At 38.7% G+C, this 19,421-nt stretch overlaps 1 long non-coding RNA gene across 1 annotated transcript in view; it reads right to left on the bottom strand.

Annotated features, from left to right (window-relative positions):
* The window catches only part of LOC134157890 (uncharacterized), a 77,639-nt gene that overhangs the window by 28,187 nt on the left and 30,031 nt on the right, over positions 1-19,421 (bottom strand). Inside the window, exon 3 of the long non-coding RNA XR_009962511.1 lies at positions 664-2,589. This is a non-coding gene — a long non-coding RNA (uncharacterized LOC134157890). The remainder of the gene's footprint in view (positions 1-663; positions 2,590-19,421) is intronic.

Raw genomic sequence — 19,421 nt, 5'->3', positions numbered from 1 at the left:
GACTTGTCAAGGTAAAGGCGCCGGGAGGGGGAGCGGGGGGGGCAGCCCGTTTTGGGAAGGTGGGGGGGGGGAGGAAGCCGGCGGGGGGAGGGGGACGTGCGCCACAGGACCTGAGGAAAATATGAAGAGCGCCTCCCCCCCCCCCCTCCCCGCACCCGCCCGCGCCGCAGAGGACCCCCGCAGCGCTCAGGTTCCAGCACACCCGCCCCCCCCCATCCGCGCACCCCGCCGCTCAGCGCTGCCCGCACCGCGGGGGCCCGATCCCGCCTGGAACCAGCCGCCGCTCCCCCTCCCGCCTCACGCGCTCCAAAGCACCGGCTCCGCGGCAGTGGCCCCGACAACCGGCCGACCCCCCCCCCCCCACCCCAGCCCTAACGCCCGGCTCCCTCCCCGTCCCGCCCGGACTTGGGAACAGGCTCCGGCGGTGCGGTGCGGGCGCATCTCGGGTCAGATAGGGCCCGGAGTGCCGTATGCTGGTCATTTGAAAATAAATAACTCTCAGAGGAACTTGGCGGAGCCGAGGTTCAACTGTGAGAGGGCTCCCGCCTCGGCCGCTCGCAGTGCTCCGGGGGGAAACGTGAACTTTCATTTTCATGCCGCGTCCTCTCCCCCCCCCCCCCCCCCCGCCTGCCCCCCCCCAAGTTGTGGCTGGTGATAAGGTACCTGAGGGTTGGGTTCGTGCTCCTATCCCCTTTTCACAGATGGGGGAGCCGACATGGAGGTTGCGAGTCGCTGGAAGCCGCGGGGGAAGGCAGGCTGCAGTGCCGCCGGAGCCGCTGCTTGCACTTGACTTTGGGCTGCTGGAGGAGTCGTTCCTGTGAGCTCCCCGCGGGCTATGCGGACCCCTGCCTCGGCAAAGACCCAGCGCATCACTGCGACCGGCTCCCCAGCGGGGCTGGCTTCAGCGGGTCTCATGTTTTTTAATCTGATAGGCTTTTAGAAAGGGAAAAGGAAAGCAGCAGAAGGCAGAGGCCTCAGACCTGCAGGCTGCTGTTCCCATGACTTTGGGGAAGATTTTCAGAAGTACATAATGAGAGTTTGGGAGCTCTGTTCCCACTGACTTTCAAAATCCTTCCTTAACGTCTGCGAGCTAGTCCTCTTAAACTCAGTTGGACTACATGCAGACGAACGTTAGCAGGCTTAGGGCCTAATGCTTCTCCTGATTCCACTGCTCTCTTCTATAGATCACTGACAAAAATGTAAGAACAAGTTTTGAAGGGAGAGGTAATTTCTTTTTTTTTGTTTGTTTGTTTGTTTGTTTTTTGTTTGTTTTTTTTGACTGAAACAGTTGAAAACAGCAGGCTTTGGGGCTCAAAAAGCTGAGACCATCATGGCTACGAACACTACAGCTACTCAGAAAATACGTAATTCTGGAGCTCCTCACAGAAAAAGTAGTATAAGGCGACTTGTAAGTAATCAAATAGCTAGTACTATGCATTTATGTTACTATTTTTTCCTCAGGTTCAAAGTTTGGTATTGCTAAAGAAACTGATTCCTCATTTTTTTTTTTAACCAAGTTCCTTAGTGAAAATCAGCCAAATGAAAAACCCAATGCTTCAGTTCGTAAAACCTGTCTATTAAAAAGGAGGAAATATAAATGATTTGCAGTGTATTTACATTTTTCTCTGATTTTATTAAAATTACTATGAGTGAAATTTTCAAAAAGTGTGCCTTCCAACTGAAAGGAATGATAGTAAATGTTTTCTAATTTTTTTATGTTTTTTTTTCTGAAGGTTATGTGGCTTTGAAAAGAGCATTTTGCAATAGAGATAGCAATGAAAAAAGTAAAGAAAAATACAAAATTATGATGTTGCTGATACCAGTTCTCTGTACTTAGGTTATGTATAGTTTTTCCCTAAAATAATTCCAGTTACTATTTTTCACACATTTTTCCAACAGTAATGTAAGACTAAGGTATAGAAGATACATAGTTCTGTTTAGCAGGACATACATGAATCACACTGTTGTCCTTTCAGATGTCATTCCTAAGGTTTCATTGAGATTTTTACTGAAAGTGAAATTTTTACATCCCCTAATAGGGAATACCTGCTCTCAGATTCCATAGTTAATGCACGTAGGCCTCCATCCTGTACAGACTGAAATGTATATTATGTGTAAGCACACTGAGTACTTTTCTTCATTACTATGGTCTTGCATTTCAGACTTAAGAAACCAATAGTGATACTACACAATCATTATTCTCAGTATTACTTAGGACTGTGAAACATCAACCTGATGTAGTACTCTTGATTTACATCTTCCATTCATATTTCTTAAATAATGTGCAATTATAATAACTTAAGGATCAGAATGGGTAAATATTTAACTGAGTATCAGAACAAGTGAGAAAGGCAATTGCTACAGTCTAAAAGTCCATGTAATATGAGGTCTCATTATAGCATCTTGGAGAGGAATCATTATTTTGTTCCCTCAATGACTAGTGAAGTCAGAAAGTCACAGCAGGAACATAGCTGAGGACAGAAGGGAGAGAAAGGGGTTTTGGGCCTCACCTAAAGTGATGTCAATTCTTTAGCTTGAATTTCCATTCCAGGCAACTTGGGCTCATCAGAATGATAAAAGTCTTATCTGCTGTCATAGCAAATATGAAGTTAAGCTGCAGTTCCTATAATGGACTCCTTTCCTCATACAGTTCTCATTACAGCACTACCTGAACACCTTCTAGTAGTGCCTGTCCTCTGTTACAGATTCTCCTCCTCAGAGTGTGTCATTATATTGTCAGAGAACTGCCTCGTACCGTAATAAGTGACATGACCAGCATTTGTTATATTAGCTGTTCTCTTGTTACCAGGGGAAAGAGCATGTGCAGCTGAATGTATTCCATTTATCTGTCTTTCCTTCCATATACGTGGTCTGTATTTATGGTAGTGAGGCAAGGTCAGTGTAATGTGTTTTGTTCTTCAAGCAAAATGCAGTTAGGTTTCTGATGGCCCTTTGCTCCTAGGCACATTTACTTCGTAGACTTGTACCAGCCCTGAGAAAGTTCTGTCTCTGGAAATGATATCTTTTTCTCCTTTGTTGCACAAGTTCTCTTATGTCAGAAGAGGGAAACTGTTGACAACTGGATCCAGTCTAGAGACCAAGTAAGACATTTCTCTGGGAATCTTGGATTTAGGCCCTGGAGGATCTTGAGACTCTGAATTTATAATTTAAAATTCTAGATAAAATCAGTATAGAGTGGAAGAGAAGGACTTAGAATAACCCATGTTGGTAAGAGGCCCCCCCCCCCCCCCCCAGCTTCCTGTATTTGGAATTTCCTATATGCAGCGGACTTTGTGCTTGGGTATACCAAGTTGAGGTCCAGTTGAGAGGTGGCAAACCCAAAGCAAGGTACTTACATGCCAAAATGGCACAGAAGCTCATAGCTAGTCAGGAATGGTTACAAAGCTGGGGGCTGTCTTCAGACTCAGGCACACGTTACTTTACAAATTTCCTTGCTATGTATTTCTAAGATTTCTTTTACAGCTGTAAGGATTAGAGGAATTTGTTGAAATGAAAACTGGCATTGTGTCATTACCACGTAACTTTTTAGTTAGGTTCTTTGGCTTGCCTGAGTACTTGCGTGTTACTCCATTACCTTCAACTGGTCCAGTTCTTAGGTAAGTTAGACCAGATAGAGGGCACCAACATATACACACATGTAGTATTTATAATAATCTTCTCAATAATTGCACATCTACATATTATTTTAGTATTCTGTGTTTGTATGGCATATGAACGTACAGCCAATAGAAATTCTGTATTTTTTTTCTGTTTTTCTAATTTGGGCCCTGCCTTGCCCCTGATGCTTCTCCAGCCTTCTAGATTCCTCTTCTGGATTCATCTAAGCCTCCCTCCAGACCTATTGTGTAAATTTGATACCAGTTGAAGTTTAAAATTTCAGCTTAATAACCTGGTAGCTGTAGTTGAGCATCCTCTTTCATGTATGACTTTTCTACTTCCTTCTATAGCCAGAGGCTGTAATCTAGAAAAGACTGAAGTGGACAGCGTTTAGTATTTTACAGTGAAAACAGAGTTCTGAACTTGCCAGTGTAGACTTGGTTTAGGGATGCTTCTCCAGGCAGTTAGGGCTGCAAGAAGTATGTGCTGTCTTAGGACTCACATCTGCTTAATTAGATTTTCCTATAAACTTCCAGATTAAAAAAAAAAAAGAAAGCCAAAAAAAACCCTTAAAAAATGCTCAACATAGTGAAGAGACTAACGGCGTTGCAAGGCTGGGTTTACTGTATTTCATTCAGATCTTACACTGTTGACTAACATAGCTATAGGCCTGACTCATAATAATGAACACATCCCTGAGAATTTCAGGAAGATTTGTTATTGAACTCAGGCTTCCTGGTAAAGTTTTGCTAAAATGGCCTAACTAATTTCTGAATGTTTTAATACTTTTGTGGATTTGACGGTTGTGAAAAGTGCTGGCTTGTTATCTGTAAAAACTGAAGCCCGTTGTTTATTCCTGGTTTAATTACAGCAGAGCAGTTGCCAAGTGATCTTCTCCACAGCACCCATGAACTTCAGCCTTGAACTGAAGAGGACTCATCAAATGGTGAGAAAATCATGTGGTGGTTGTAACCATGAAGTTACTGAGGGGATGCGCTATATCTTTTTCTTTCTAGAACTGAAGTTAGATTTCTGTAGGGTAATTGCTGGAACCATAACCTAATCACCTCCCTGCAGAATTTCAGCCATTGGTTTCTCAAGCTTTGCTATCTTCTTAGCAGTGCTTGGCTTTTCAAAAATAATTGTTAGTGGTACACTGAATTCATTAGCTAATTTCTTTATTACTTGCTTTAACCTTAGTCTTGTGCATGTGCTTAAATTTGTCCACATGCATAGTTGCAGCTGCAGCTGCAGTTGCGTCACTTAGAGGAGTGAAGTTCAGATATGTGGAATTGTTTAAAGATTGAAGCTTAAACTTTGCCTGCATTTAAATGAAATACTGCTGGAATGAATGCAGAAGTGAGGGATCTGGAAATGCTTTAGCTTGTACTAATTTGTTTGTCCTTATGCTGTTCGATTTATTCCTTTTAAGAGAGCTTGATGGAAGTTGTTCATTTGCTTCTCTAGTCTCCCAATTTCTGGGAAATTTTGAAATCCAAGCTTCAAAACATTTATGAAGTTTTAGTACTGCTCATAAATATCCTGAGAAGAACGGATAATAATTAACCATTTTATGAAAAGGTGACTGAATCTATAGATGAACCAATTCTCTTTCTAACTCACTGCCTTAATCAGATCTTTAATCTTACTGTAGCACTGTTCATTAGGTAACAACTCTTGTATGGATGGTTTTGTTAAGGATATATCTTAAAACCAGGGAGTTTCCTATTTTTACAGCTACAGATAAAGGATGGAATATTGGTAGCAGAGGGTTGTGTGTGTAAGAATACAGTTGTTGAGCGCTGGTATTGGCTTCTTACTCATTTAGGTAAGTGACAGCTTAAAATAATGGTGCACAAAATGATCTATAGTTTGGGAGATAAATCACAATGATAGCAGAATGCTGAGAGATGCCCCAGGCCGTTTTTGGTATCTCAAAAAGTGGCTCAATTTCTGTTTTCCTTTAGTAACTGTATTGTAGAGTAAGGAGTAAAAGGGACAGAACTCTACTAGTGCTTTATGATTTCCACATTTTCTTCTATCTCTATGGTTGTTACCATAGAGATTGGAATAGGGGATATTAACTCTCTACCAGCTATTGACCAAACTGGGTTTGGAAGTGCAATTGTGTTTAAATAGGCAGGACAGATGGTGAGCCCTTTATACCCATAACTGAACTACACCCTGTGTTAAGACTTACTTTAGTACCATTATCAACCACTGAACTAATTTAACCTTTGCCAAGGCTATTTACCATTTCATGTATTAAAAATAAGATTTAATACTTAAGCCGGAAAGAAGCACTAGTTTTCAGGCAGAGTATATTGAGATATAACCCAGAGGTCATTTATTTTTAATACACATTCAACAATCTTTTTCTTTTCACAGATGCTTTTTCTTTAGTTTTCTTTTTGATACCTGATTCTTAAATTAACCTTAAGCACTTAACTGTTTACATTCTGCTTCATCAATCTTGTACTTAAGTCACAATACTTGCATGGCTATGGCTTTTGAGAGAAAAGTTTGAATCCACATTAGTCCCTTGTGTCTTGTACTTGACTTTGCCTGTCTGATAACCAGTAGGCTGGATCCAGACTAATGCCAAAGTGAGAGCCTGCATGTTAGCAGGATAAGGAGTTTGGGCTGAGATTTGAGTGTGTACTCGAGACTACAGAGCTACTGAATGATTACGAGATGATTTAAATTTATTTTCAAATTTAAGCACTTCTTTAATTGTTAAGCTCAGCAGAGTTTAGATACTCCATGTGCTTATAGTTAAACGGTTCAAGTTAAGTGGCTTAAAGCTTTTCCTAAAGCATTTTTGGAGTTCATGTGAGTCTTCTACTTCAGTAGAATAAGAGATAGGCCAACGTCAAACAGCTTTGAAAAGCCCATTCTCGTTGTTCTGCTTAAAAAGATAATTTTGTTTCTTTGAGTCCATCCTCTTTTTGATTAAGTCATGTTCGCTTCCCTGACTCTTCTTATACCCATTGTTTCCTGCTAACCTTTCCTCTAATGACCAGTTTTCTGTTAACTTTTTCATACTGATTATTCTTTGTCTCTCCTAACTGGAGTTTTGGAGAGGTAACTATATTTTTTTCATTTTATTTCCTTCTTTCATCAGTTCCTAGACTCCAACAACAAATAAACCCCTCTGATTTCAGCTATACCTTTTTGGTGAGAAACCTACAAGTCAAAATTCAGGGCTAAGTCAATAGAAAGGGTATGCAGAGCGCTGTAGATTTCATTTGTGGAAAAAGAAAAAAACTAACTGGGACTTACATATTATTAAAAATGATTCCTTAAATTGGGACATCAGACTATGGGTTCAGATAGCAGGATCAAGATTTTAAGGTGATTCTTTAAAAATCACTGTGCTTATTAAAAAAAAAAAAACAACAACAAAAACCCACAACAAAATCAAAAAACCCTCAAAACCAAACCCCCCAAAAAGCACCAACCAAAGACATCACAAAAGAAAAGTCCATGTATACTGAATAGACTCATTACACTTCATGTCACTGTTCTTTTACTGAACTATGTATCACTGAACTTCTCTTAAGCCTTATGAGAGACAGCATGGAATTGCAAGAGAAGCAGGGATCTCAGTGAAGGGCAGTCAACTACAGTCTTGGTAAGTGCAAAAAAAAATATTAAATGTTATTTCTGTTAAATTTTCACCTTCATGAAGCAACATATGTTTGGGGCCCTGTTCTCAGTGGCAAAACAAAGCCAGTTTTTTTTTTAAACAGTCTCTATATTCTCTGGATTCGTGTGTGCTGTCACCATGTAAAAATCTGTGTTCTGTTAGAGCTGAGTTTGTGGTGTAACTCCTGAATGAAAAAAATAAGTGACATAAAATTCATTAGTTATTTTCACAGTGATTATGCTACAGTGTTTTTGTGCCCAGTTTCTGAACAAAACAAGATATATAGGACTGTGTTGTCTCCTAATAACTTTTGACTCCACCGCTTCATTTCAGCTGCATTTGATATAGAGATAGAGGTCACAAAGTCAAGTTTCTATAATTTGTGTGAAACTTAGCAGCTGTGAGCAGAGAAAGGACTCGGATTAGTGCCCCTGGGGTAGAAAAAGCTGCAGCATGGACTCAGAAATTTTCTGTTCTGTTCAACCTGTTGACTTGCCAGTCAGCATGGTTGGTTGGTCTGCCAGTCACATGTCAGGCTCAGACCTAGCCACAATGTGAGTTGTCTCTTGCTCTCCAGAACTCAGAAGCTGGTGTTTTCTGCAGGAATTTAGGGAAATCTGTTTAGAAGGGGGTAGGAAGCCAGCCAGGGTAGTGTCAGCCTGTGATTACTGCACAGGTGTGTTGGTGGCACATACAAGCACACTGATGGGTAACTAGACTTTGTTACTTCTGCTAGTCATGAAAAAAAACCACAACCACCAACCGAACTTGTTTTTGCCAGGGCCTTCTAATCTCCCAAACTACTTGTGAATTATTAAAAGTTATGGTAGTTTCTATACCTGGATTAGATGCATGTTTTTCCTATCCATGTCAGAGAAGGGAACTGTTGAGACAGCTTCAGTATTTAATTTCTTTAACTGTTTGGATATGAGCTCTGAGCTATTCAGAGCTGTCAAAATTGTAAAACTGTATTCAGCTTTCACCAGAAACTGTTATGTAGAGTGCAGCTATGTGTCCCTGACCCATCCTACAACCTACACTTTTGTAGCAGTGCAGGAAACATGCATTGTATTCCAGTTAACTTCCTTTGTGAAGGAAGACGTGGAGATAGGCACAGGGACAGAAAACAATATTAGGATCTGGCTGCATCAAGTTACCATGTTGCATTGCAACTTGGGAAATACTAAATCTGTAGCTACATGACTATGGGCACCAGGATTGTCCTGAAGGGTATGGTCTGCCTATTCTTTTCATCCAGTGAGAAGTGGGCAGATTACACTTGCCAGAGGCACTGGTTTGTTCACTTTACAGGCTTAGGTGGGCAGCACTAACTTGGCAGAAGTTTGATACTTTTACATTTTTTGTGTAATGTTAGACAGGGGCCAAGGTATAATGCTTTCTGAATGGAATGTAGCACTGTTCTTTAGAAACAGTTGAATTTCTCAGAATAACAGAAGCCTAAGAGTCATGCATATGAAACATAAAATTTAAAAGCAGTAACATGAGAAGAAACACTTCCAATTCAATATTGTAAGACAACTGCCTTGAAATTTGTCATAAAGCCTGAAATGTCTATTTTAGATTTTTCTGTTTATCCTCCTGCCCAGTTGAAAATCATCAACCTGGCAGCAAGGAATGAAAAACTGGGATGCTCTTCTCTGTTTTCTGCTTATTTACTTGTCTGTGTTTTCATGAAATCAAAGCCAGTAAAAGAACAACTGTTCATTAAAGAAAAAAGAAAAAAAAAAAAGACAGCGTTCCATTTATATGGAACTTTTGGTTCTTCTGTTACATTCTCAAATCCTTTCATTTAGTCCAGCATTTTTATGTTTCCCTAACGCTATCTGTATTAAAGGAATGAAGAAATGTTTTCTGCATGTTTCTAGGATCTAGTGGTTGTTCTTATAACCTTTATCACCAGTCCCCTTGCATAATGTCACCAGTTAAATATTATTTCACGGAACCTATGGCTAACCTGTTTTTAAATGGCTTATAATATGTAAAAACATTATAGCTTATAATATTTTCCTTTTAAAGATCAGCACATACGTATTTTCAATAAGAACAGTAAGGTCAGATTATGATTCAGTTCTGCACGAACAGCAAAGTGGTGGTATATTCTTGTTAACATCATGTTGTGTGCTTCCTGTGTTTTAAATGGTGCTTTCTAAGAGCTTAAACTTAGCAAATCATTAATTATGGTTGATTTACATAAGGATTTTCTGTTTAAAAAAAGCTAATCCTTTTTAGTCTAAAAATGATTAATACTAAACTACTTCTTGTCATGTATTTTTGAAGACCTTGGTCTTGGATGCTGCTATATGTGGTCAGATACTTTCACAATCATGAATATCTCAAATTCACAGGCCTATGCTGTGTTCCCAAAATGGGTGTTGTGGGACGGATTTTAAGAAAGCTTAAGCACTAAAAAGTGATATGCATCATGGACCAAAGAAAATAGGATAATAAATTTCTAGAAAATGATTAAAAATGTATGTTTCAGATACATATCAGTAGATGCTCCCATAATGTGCTGTCACTACATGTGAAACCATAAGCAATTTTAAGCAGATGTTCTTTAAAGAAGGAGTTAGAAATTCCTGTAATATGCAACTTAAAGGTGTATGGAGCTTCTTTATTATGTGCTAAACGCTGTAATAAAACAAGCTATCAGTAGGCTTTGCTGCATGTTACTAATTTCTTTTTTCTTTTTATCCTGATATTTTTGCAGGTGTGTGGAGGAGCAGGTCCTGTTCTCCCTGTTGTTGCTCCCACATAGGCGGACTCTGTAATTGATTATGTGTGGGTAGGGCTCTATTGAAATTCAGGAGATTCTGCAATAGTGCAGGGTTCTTTTTGTGAAAGTTCAGTTGCAAGATCAGGACTCTACTGTGACTCCTTACTGTGAATTCTGTCAGTGTATCATTGATAGTGCTGGAACCTGCCTTCTGGGATAATGTAAGTCCTGCTTTTCCCCCAAATGTACTTTAGATATGAAAAAATCATAAAATGTTTCTCGTCAGAAGATGAATGTAATTTACATGCATTCTTTTAATTTTTTTTTTTTTTTGGCAGTACCAAATACTATATTCCTCAAAACTTCTTAATGGCACTGAGACTTTGTGGATAATTGGTCACATGATGAGAAAATTCAGCTGTAAGTACATTGAAATGATTGAATTTTTCAATAGTTAGTCTTTACTGATGTTGACAAACTAACAATGATAAAAAGATGAATCAGGGGGTTTGACTTATGTCAACTGACTTCAGTTCTTTTTAGAAAACATGCAATATATCCATTAAGGATTTCATTATTCTTGGGTAATTCGCCATGTGAACCTGGAGTCCTGCTCTGTATTTTTACCCATAAACTTTCTGAAATTTATAGATCTATAAAAACTGTTTATACCACCAATATCTATGTAGATATTGCAAATGGATTTACTAACATAAATGTCTTGCAGAGTTGAATATTGAAATGTTAATAAATATACATTCGTACTTGTGTCAATGTAACTTGGTAAAATTAAACTAAACTGAGCTTGTATTAAAGAGTGAATTTGATCATGCATGCTGATTAGCTTTAGTTTTAGGCAGGAACAACATATTTTATTGTATCTAAGTACTTTGTGCTTAATCAATAATAGTTACCCATACCATATGTCAGTGGATTCACCCAAAATAACTATAAATATCTATGCTTGGATTAAGGAGGAAGTTCTTTTCCTGTAGCTATGGGTACAGTCATTGCTATGACTCCTATTTTTACATACAAATGAGCAAAAGCTACATGTAGGTGTTTTCCCTGTATAACAAAAGGAATATTATAAACTCCATGCCCTTTTTTATGATGCTGTATTTCATTTCTGGTATTCAAATACAAGAATGATTTCAATGGGGTCTTAGTATCTGAAAATGGAGGAACTGAAAATGTTACTGAATTTGTGAATAATTATTAAGGGCTGTAAAGGTCTAGAGGATATATATGTAAGGACAATTAGATTCTTTCCCATGGAGCAAGGACACAGGTAGTAATTGGAGAGTAAAGACTGAGGACAGGATTTTCTTGTGGGTTTTTTTGGTTGCTTTGTTGGCTGGGGTTTGTCTTTATTTTTTTTTTTATTTTTGTATTTTTGTTTTCGCTTGACACAAGAGCAGCATGAAGTGAAAATAATGAAGAAAGAGCAAGACCAAAGGAGAAATCATAAACTCAGATCAAAAGCAGACTAGAAAAGTCCAATTTAAAAACCGAAGCAAACAAAAAACCCCAGAAAATGAATGGCAAAAATATGCCTGAAAGGCGAATTAAATGTGTAGCTAGTGGTATTTCTCATTGCACTGAATTGGTGATAGATTTAAGTTTAAAACTTCCAGTAAGTTGTTTTTTTTGTATTTTTTTTTTCTGTTGAAGGGGAGTATACGGGCTTTGAAGAAAGTGAGTAGTTGTGAAGCACTTGTATAAACCAGGGATTCAAGATGACAGTTACAACTAAGAACTGAGGACAATGAGTTACGTATGCTAAACTACAATTTGTGCTAAGCAGAAGCCTTATTTCTTGTTCAAACAGAGAACTTAATGATACTGGAATGTATCATGTTCAATAGCTCAAAACACAATTTCATTATGTTTGTTAGGGGATGGGAATTTTCAAAGTTCTAGCTTATAACTGAACAGTGATTCTGTAGCGATTTTGCAATATAAAATGAAATAAAGATTTGAGAACATTGGATGTTTCATTTTGCATAAAAAAATCTTGACCAGCATTTTTTTGTTTTTAAAAAGGTTAGACCCAGTGGTTTACTGTTTTCATGTTTTAATTCCATTGGGCATATGGGCATATTTATTATTACTTTTACTAAAAGAAAAGGAGAGAAAGATTAGCTGATGGCAAAAAAAAAAAAAAAAAGTATGACCCTCTAGCTGTGCCTGCCCCACCCCAAACCAGATCAAAAGAAGTGCCTCAGAATAGATCTAGTTTTAGAGAAGAAGTGGGAAAAAGATGACACGCTAGTGTCTGGGGTATGAGGAATCCCCTGGATATTTCATGCGTATCTATTTTTTTCACTTGTCAACACTGAGAGGCAGATCACCTAGGTGTGACTGCTTCTCTTTCCTGTGATGGCAACTTCCCAGTACTTTGAGAGAGAATGTCAGTTCTGTTCTGCCTGCAGTAGTGCTGCTACAAATACTATTTGGAAGAAAAGGAACTCTGAATTGTCTTCTGCTGTAACCAGCTCTCCACTACTCGCTGCTGCTTACCCCCATTGTTGAGCACTTGATCTGATTGTGTCTTTGGTTTAACTCATGCCATAGATGACTGAAACTAGAACAGTGAGAAAGCAGATACCAAAAGGAGGAGTTGGTGTTTTGGAGGGAGTGAGCATTTGCTAAACTGGGCTTGGGAATACTTGAAGAGCTGGAATACCAAACTACAACGATAGAGAGTAAAGTTTCTTTTAGTGGCAAACTAAGGTGATAGCCCTAGTTCTGTGCACTAAGAAGGAAGAGCAAAGGAACATGCCTGAGCATTCTGCATGTTAGCTGTAAGTTTAAGTGATGAGGTCTTTTTCTCTGCTGCTGTTTGCACTTGGCTTGTATTGTGACTGTCCTGTCTTCAAGATGGATGTAGCATGTTTTGTTTATGTTGAATGAGGCACCCATCATATTATAACATCTCAAACACTGTTTTTCTTCAACCCTTGAAAGTCAAAATGTGGTAGCTTAGATAGCTGTAATGTATTAGTAATAAATGTGACATGAAAGAATTTTCTCATTTCGCAGTATTTATAGGAAAAACAATGTTTTATGTGTTTCACGTACCTCCTCCCATCTTCTTTTCCACTCCTAAGCACATCTAATGCATGAGAATTTTCTTCAGTTGTGCCCTCAGCTCTTTATTTCCAGTTAGAACTATTGGTCTTTTGTTAGTAGGTTTTTTCATATTTAGGTTGAGGGCCTTACAAAACCTCTTCGCATCCTGTATGAATGACACCACCCCGCTGTCATCAAACCTAGGTTATATCTGAGTTTTGGGAATCTTACTCCAGCCCTTTAAGGATGTTCTTTTTTCTCTGTCAGACACCTACATTTTACATCTAGGTTGTCCATGTATTATGTCTTTATTAGAAAATCTTTTGCCTTGAAAAATGCAGTCTTGCCATGCTCATTACCTAGTCAAAGTGCTACTCTACTGTAAATATCAGTTTCCAAACTTCTTTGGTATTTTCAATTTCCTCCTTCAGTTTAAAGCAATAAAGATAAGCTATCTGTCTTTATTTTTAAGGCCCATCAAGACTACTTCTACCTGATACTTCTCCTTCAGTATCAAGAGGTTGACTCTAGTTTTGATCAACATATGATACCAGCTTTCATCATTCAGTCATTAAATAATTAAACCACACTGGATATTTTTTCCTCAGCTGCCTCTCATATTAGTTGGCTTCTTCAAAAACAAAACTGTTCACTATCTAACTATTTTCTTATAAGTTTTATGTATGATGAAGCTTGAAACAATCTACCTAGATAGCAGTTATATTGCAGGCATGTTAATGCCAATGCTTATCACGGTAGTACTGTGTCACTGCACTTGTATTCTGCCGTAAGTTGTATGAGAAGTGGGTCAGGGTGAGTCTTTGTCAGGGTGAGTCCTCCAAAGGTTTATAGTAATACAAATAAATGATAATAAATACACACTGGATACTGCAATGTAGCTGTTGGGTTCTGCTGTGCCTAATGTCACATCATATTTAATGCAGAAAGAAGGTGCTCCAGCTAGAGGCCTCACAAATGGAAGAAGTGAGTTGCCTTCTGAACTGTCAAACCCAAGTCAATAGCTGCTGGCATTGTGTCCTGAAGCATCCCTCTCTTCTCCACAGCAGTCAGAGCAGACTCTTCCTTCTAAAAGAAGGAACTAAATGCAAATATTACAGAGTTCTGAAGTGTCTGCAAAAGGTTAAGGTCTCCTTATACTTCCATGGCATCCTTCTGGTCCTTAATGCATTCCCTTCCTGACACAGCATCTCTTGGTACAGAAATCTTGAATAACCACAAGCAGTTGTTCCAGCTATACCATTGGTCAAATGCTGTCTGATCTCTGTTGAGAAGGAACCTACACTAGTTCTAATCTGGTATCTTGGTACATTGCTGTCTTGTAGTGCTCTGTTTCCATTGTGTCTTCCATGTGTTAATGATTCTTCAGAAGAGTGGTAAGCATGAATTCCATAAGGAATGCCCCAGGTATGTCACCCTCTTTTTGGCAGTTGATCTGCATGTATCCCTTTTTTCAAAGGGATGCTGAAATGTCAGTTTATAAATTGTACAGAGATGATAGAATGCTTAGTGCCTAGCTGATACAGAGATGGTAGATTGGACTATGCAGACAAATGGCAGTATATATACCAAAGACAATACAGTCAAATAAGTTAATTTTATCAGAATAAACCACAAAACATAATTACAAATGATTCTTTATCTGCATAGGAAAAGCCTAGTAAGAGCTCTGCAATAGTTGATGGAATGGAGACAGTGACTATGAAATGCTGTTGGGGACTGGAGAGGCTATTCAACCTGAAAGCTTGATCATAACGAGAGTTCTTGGTTATCTATATATAGACTGGATAAACTTAACATTAGGCCACATTAGGCCATCATGCACAGGCTGTATTTTTAGGTATCATCAAGAACTACATTTTGAGCAAAGCAGGTAGAAAATTCAGAAGAGTAGGGAGAGCCCTGGATTTAGCCTAGATTAGCACACAAGAAGTGACTATAGAAGAGCCATTCAGTAGTGATATGCATCATACTCAAGTTTCTCATACTTGCAGAATTAAATAAATAACAATTAAGTACAGTATTGTTTAAAAAGGAATTATGAACATAACAATCCAAATAAATATTAAAAGTGACACGGGGACTTTGCTTTCTGATTCCAACCCAAATGAATAGGAATTGTCCAACACAACTGAACAGTAATGGAAGTGACTAGAAATAAGCAGAGGTTTTTCAAAAAGTGAAATCCAAGCAAGCAAAGCAGAAAAGAGCACAGTTCTGGCAAGTTAAATGTAGAGCTATTATAAGGCAGAACGGAAAGGTTTTGAAATGCAACAGGCTAACATCCTAAAAGCCAAAACTGATTTATTTTTCAAGTGTAAATGTTGCTAGTGGTGGGGAGTAATATTTTATGACAAAGCCATTGCAGAAAGAAACAAATGAACTCTTTGCACTGACAAGGCTTATTACAGGGAGATTAAGAACATGGCCACATGAAAGCTGTTCTTTACAGGGAATATTTCAGATTTGAAATATCAATAAAAGATTTTTTTAACAAATTGATTAAATAAACATGAACAGTTTGCCAAATTACATGTTGTTCGTTCAGTAGTCCTAGAGAAATTAAGAAATGAAATTGGCAAGCCATGAACTGTGTTGTATAGTCAAACAAGTTAGCATTCATAACAGAGGAATGGAAAGTAACAAATGTGACAGTAGTTTTAAAAAGGGGTCTAGGGATGATTGTGGACTAATGGACCAAGTCTGACTACCATGAAAGACAAAATGCCAGTGAATGTGATAAAGAATATAATTATTAGAGACATGAATAGGTGTAGTAGGCAGCCATGATCTTTGCTTTTGTACAAGGTAGTTTTGTCTTAGAGCTTTGCTATTTTTTTGAAGAAGACAACAGATACACAGGAAAGGGTGACACAAAAGTTTTAAGAAAGCTCCATAACCAAAGACTGTTACCAAAACGAAGTATTGAGTTACTTGAAATTATTTGTGGATTAGTAAATTGTTACAAAATGAGGAACAATATAGAAACTAATGGGCAGTTTTAACAATGCCTTCTCACAGAGATTTGCACTGGCACCTTTGCCGGTCTACCTGTTCCTAAATGGTCTGAAAAAGTGCAGCAATAAAATTGCCAATGATAAAAGGAAAATATTCAGTTGGAGTCAGACCTAATGTTGACCCTGAAGAGCTGCAGAAGGATCTCACAGCAGGACCTGTGGTGATCTAGGAGCCAGGGTTGTCACAAAGGTCAGATATCATTGACCCTGCTGTTCAGTCGTATCTATCAGCAGAGAGAGGCAGTGGCTGTTGGATTACAGGAGCTATCGCCCCGTAGCTGTGAGCTCAGCAGGGTGTGACCAGTACTGCCACTCAAGAGGGCAGGGATTTGTAGCTGTTCTTTCTAACCACAGCAGGGGCTGTAAGCTAAAGATTCTTTCTCCCCATTTCTCAGGATTTCACAGCCCTGAAGAACAAGGGTGGAATATCACCATTAAACTGAAAGGTGGTACTTGGCTGCTGTGAGATGCCAGGTCTCAATCCATCTCACTGGTGGTTGCATGGATTTTTAGCAGCTCCTGCTAATTTCCTAAAATTACTCTGAATGTAGTTGATGCTATCAAAAAGTGGCTAGCAAATGGTATTTGAGACAGAGAAGTGGCACAGGCATGACGGTCAGTTTTGAACTTTGATGAGAACTGTACGTGATATAGAAAAGGTTGACTAAGAGATGTGGCATCGCTCTTCTGCAGGGACAGGAAATGGATCAGGATTCCTCAGTTTGGAGTAATGTTGACTGAGGAGTAGGTAACATGAGAAAGGTCTCTAAAACTATGGATACATGTGTTTAATAGAGAACTGTAACTCCCTGTTTCTCATAATAGAATAATAAGGGGCCTTTGGCCACTGTTTTATTTAATTCAGGTGATCTTTAAGATGACAAAAGGCTGCTTAGCACCAGTTTTATCTGCCATAGTTTTGTGGATAGATCTTTTCAAGTGCACAAAACCCAACCTGGTCTTGAAAACTCCACTTGACCTGAACCAGCTCTGGCCAAAATCCAACCTGTGCAGAATTACTTCTTTTCTGTAAATAAAAGGTAGTATTCCTCATTGATAAGTGATAACTTTTCAGTCATTAATCAAATGTAAAATGCTCTGCAGGTATTTTTCTATCCTCAGCTTCTGTTTGTTCTTTTTCTGGCAGTGGCAATATTATAGATGGGCAGATAGATCAATTTCACTTCTGTTGTTTGCAGAAATGTGGGCAATGAAGAATGACAGTTTGCTACTACTTCAGAAGGCTAAACACAGTAGTAGGCCATAAAGTTAATCCCAGGAAGAACCAGATAAAGAAGTAGAAATGTTTCACACAGCAACCAGAAGGTCTGGAGGGAGGGATGGAGTAGAAGACATCATTGTGCCTTTGAAACAGCTGGAATGGTTTCCAAGCTGTGGCCCACAAACCCCTGGTGGATTACAAGGCTATGGTAAGTTGAACAGCTGCTTGCCTAAACCATAGCTAACAGTGTTTTAAATAGTGTTTCCAGTTAAAAGCTTGATCAGATGGGTGTGTGATACGTTTTGAAAAATGCTAAGGGCTGGTAACGATCTGTTGTTCCAGAAATATGGGAACCACTGTTCTGGAGTGTGTGAAAAGGTAAAGAGCACCCCCTGCTTTCTTAGCTTTAGATAGGTTGCATGGCTCTCCACCAGCAACAGCAAGAGGTTCCTAGAAAGGAGCCGGAAGAGCAGTCTGGTAGCATTAACACTTCTGTCCCCACCAGGCCCTCCCCAGAAACAGGATTGTGGGGTTATCAATCATTTTGTTGTTCTTAAGTATCACTAAAAGTATTTGCTACGCCTACTTTTTATATTCATAAATACTCATGCATAGTAGTTTCAGTTTTGTGAGAAGTAAGTATAGTTTTTCAAGTCTTAGGTCCTCCGCAGGTAAAGATTAAACTTGTCAACTCCACTAGTTTAAAACATATATGTCTTTGAATTAATACCTGGTTTCTTATCACCAGAAAAAGAGATTTTTACATTTTCTGTTCTGTCATTATTAACATAAACTTTCTTTTCAAGTATTAGCATGTCTAATTACAATATCTGTTTATTATTTTTAAATGAAATCCCAATTCTATTTGACCAACTTCTTTTATTTTATGTCAGCTCCCTGAATGGTAATTTTATGTTGTACAAATCTTCTTTGTCCTCATATCAGGTCTCTTACTACTTTTTTTTCTTAGTGAAACTTTTCCAAACTCATATAGTATTTCTATTATCAGTGCTTTTTCTTGCTCTTGACATAGGTTACTTCCCATTGTCTTGAGTACAATGCAAGCACATCCATAACTAATTTGTGAAGATTTTGTCTTTTCCAGCATTCTGCACTTCTTTATGTTAGGAATTATGATGATGTCAAATTAGAGAAATGCCAAATTATAAGCCTTATTCAAATGGTATAAATATGTTTATCTTGAAACCAGTTTGTCTAATCTAATAGTACTGTAGTGTATTTTATGGAATTCAAACAAAATACTGGAAACAAATGTTACTGGCAATAGTGCTTCAAAAGGAACTAAAGAAAGTTGGCAGGCTCTGTGTAAACTTTTTGTTCTGTGTTTCTTACGTGTTTTGATACATATGGAAAATGTAATGGAAAACATTTGCGGATGTTTTTATGTTATCTTGCTGAATACCTGTTGCTAACTTGTATGATTCTGAAATTGTCTTTGCTCAGGCTTAAGCTGCTAGCAGAATATGAGATGGAGGGGAATCTTTGCCTTGTATCAGAAAAGACCATGTAACGGAGGAGAGAGTGCCTTCTGCTGTAGTAAGGAAAAAGGTTATTTCTTGTGTCATTTGCAAGTGACAGGAGGGAGAGATTCATGTGCCTATGCAAGGCACATGCATAGAGAAGCAGTGATGGGTGTATAGGTAGGAGAGGGATGAGTGTGTTGTGAATGAAGAATTCAGGAGTCAGAACAGAGTTTCTGTAAGAGCTGGAGAGGTCACAATTGGATAAACATATTAGGGTTAGTTGGAAGTCACTTAACAACATAACATGGCTAAAGCTCTCTAGCTGAATCTAGCTCATGCTACACTTGCCCTAGCTACACCCTTCCCTGTGTCTTCCGGAACCCCAGCTTCTTCTCCAGTTCCTGCACATGACCCTTTTAATTGGAAAACCTACTTTCCTGTTTACTGTGTGAACAGTTACACACAAAAGTACAAATGGTCCCAGAAATCCCTCCCATCTAAAGCCTCTCTTCTGTCCCACTACATTTTTTTCTGTCTCTAGCCTATGGGTTTTCCACTGCACGTGCAGGCAGACAAATGAATCACAGAATAGAATCACAGA

The sequence above is a fragment of the Pezoporus occidentalis genome, unplaced genomic scaffold (genome assembly GCF_034315485.1).
Source record: "Pezoporus occidentalis ecotype Australia unplaced genomic scaffold, CSIRO_AGI_Poc_V1 ctg122, whole genome shotgun sequence".
Taxonomy (NCBI): domain Eukaryota; kingdom Metazoa; phylum Chordata; class Aves; order Psittaciformes; family Psittacidae; genus Pezoporus; species Pezoporus occidentalis.
This window is presented reverse-complemented; position numbering and strand designations above follow the sequence as displayed.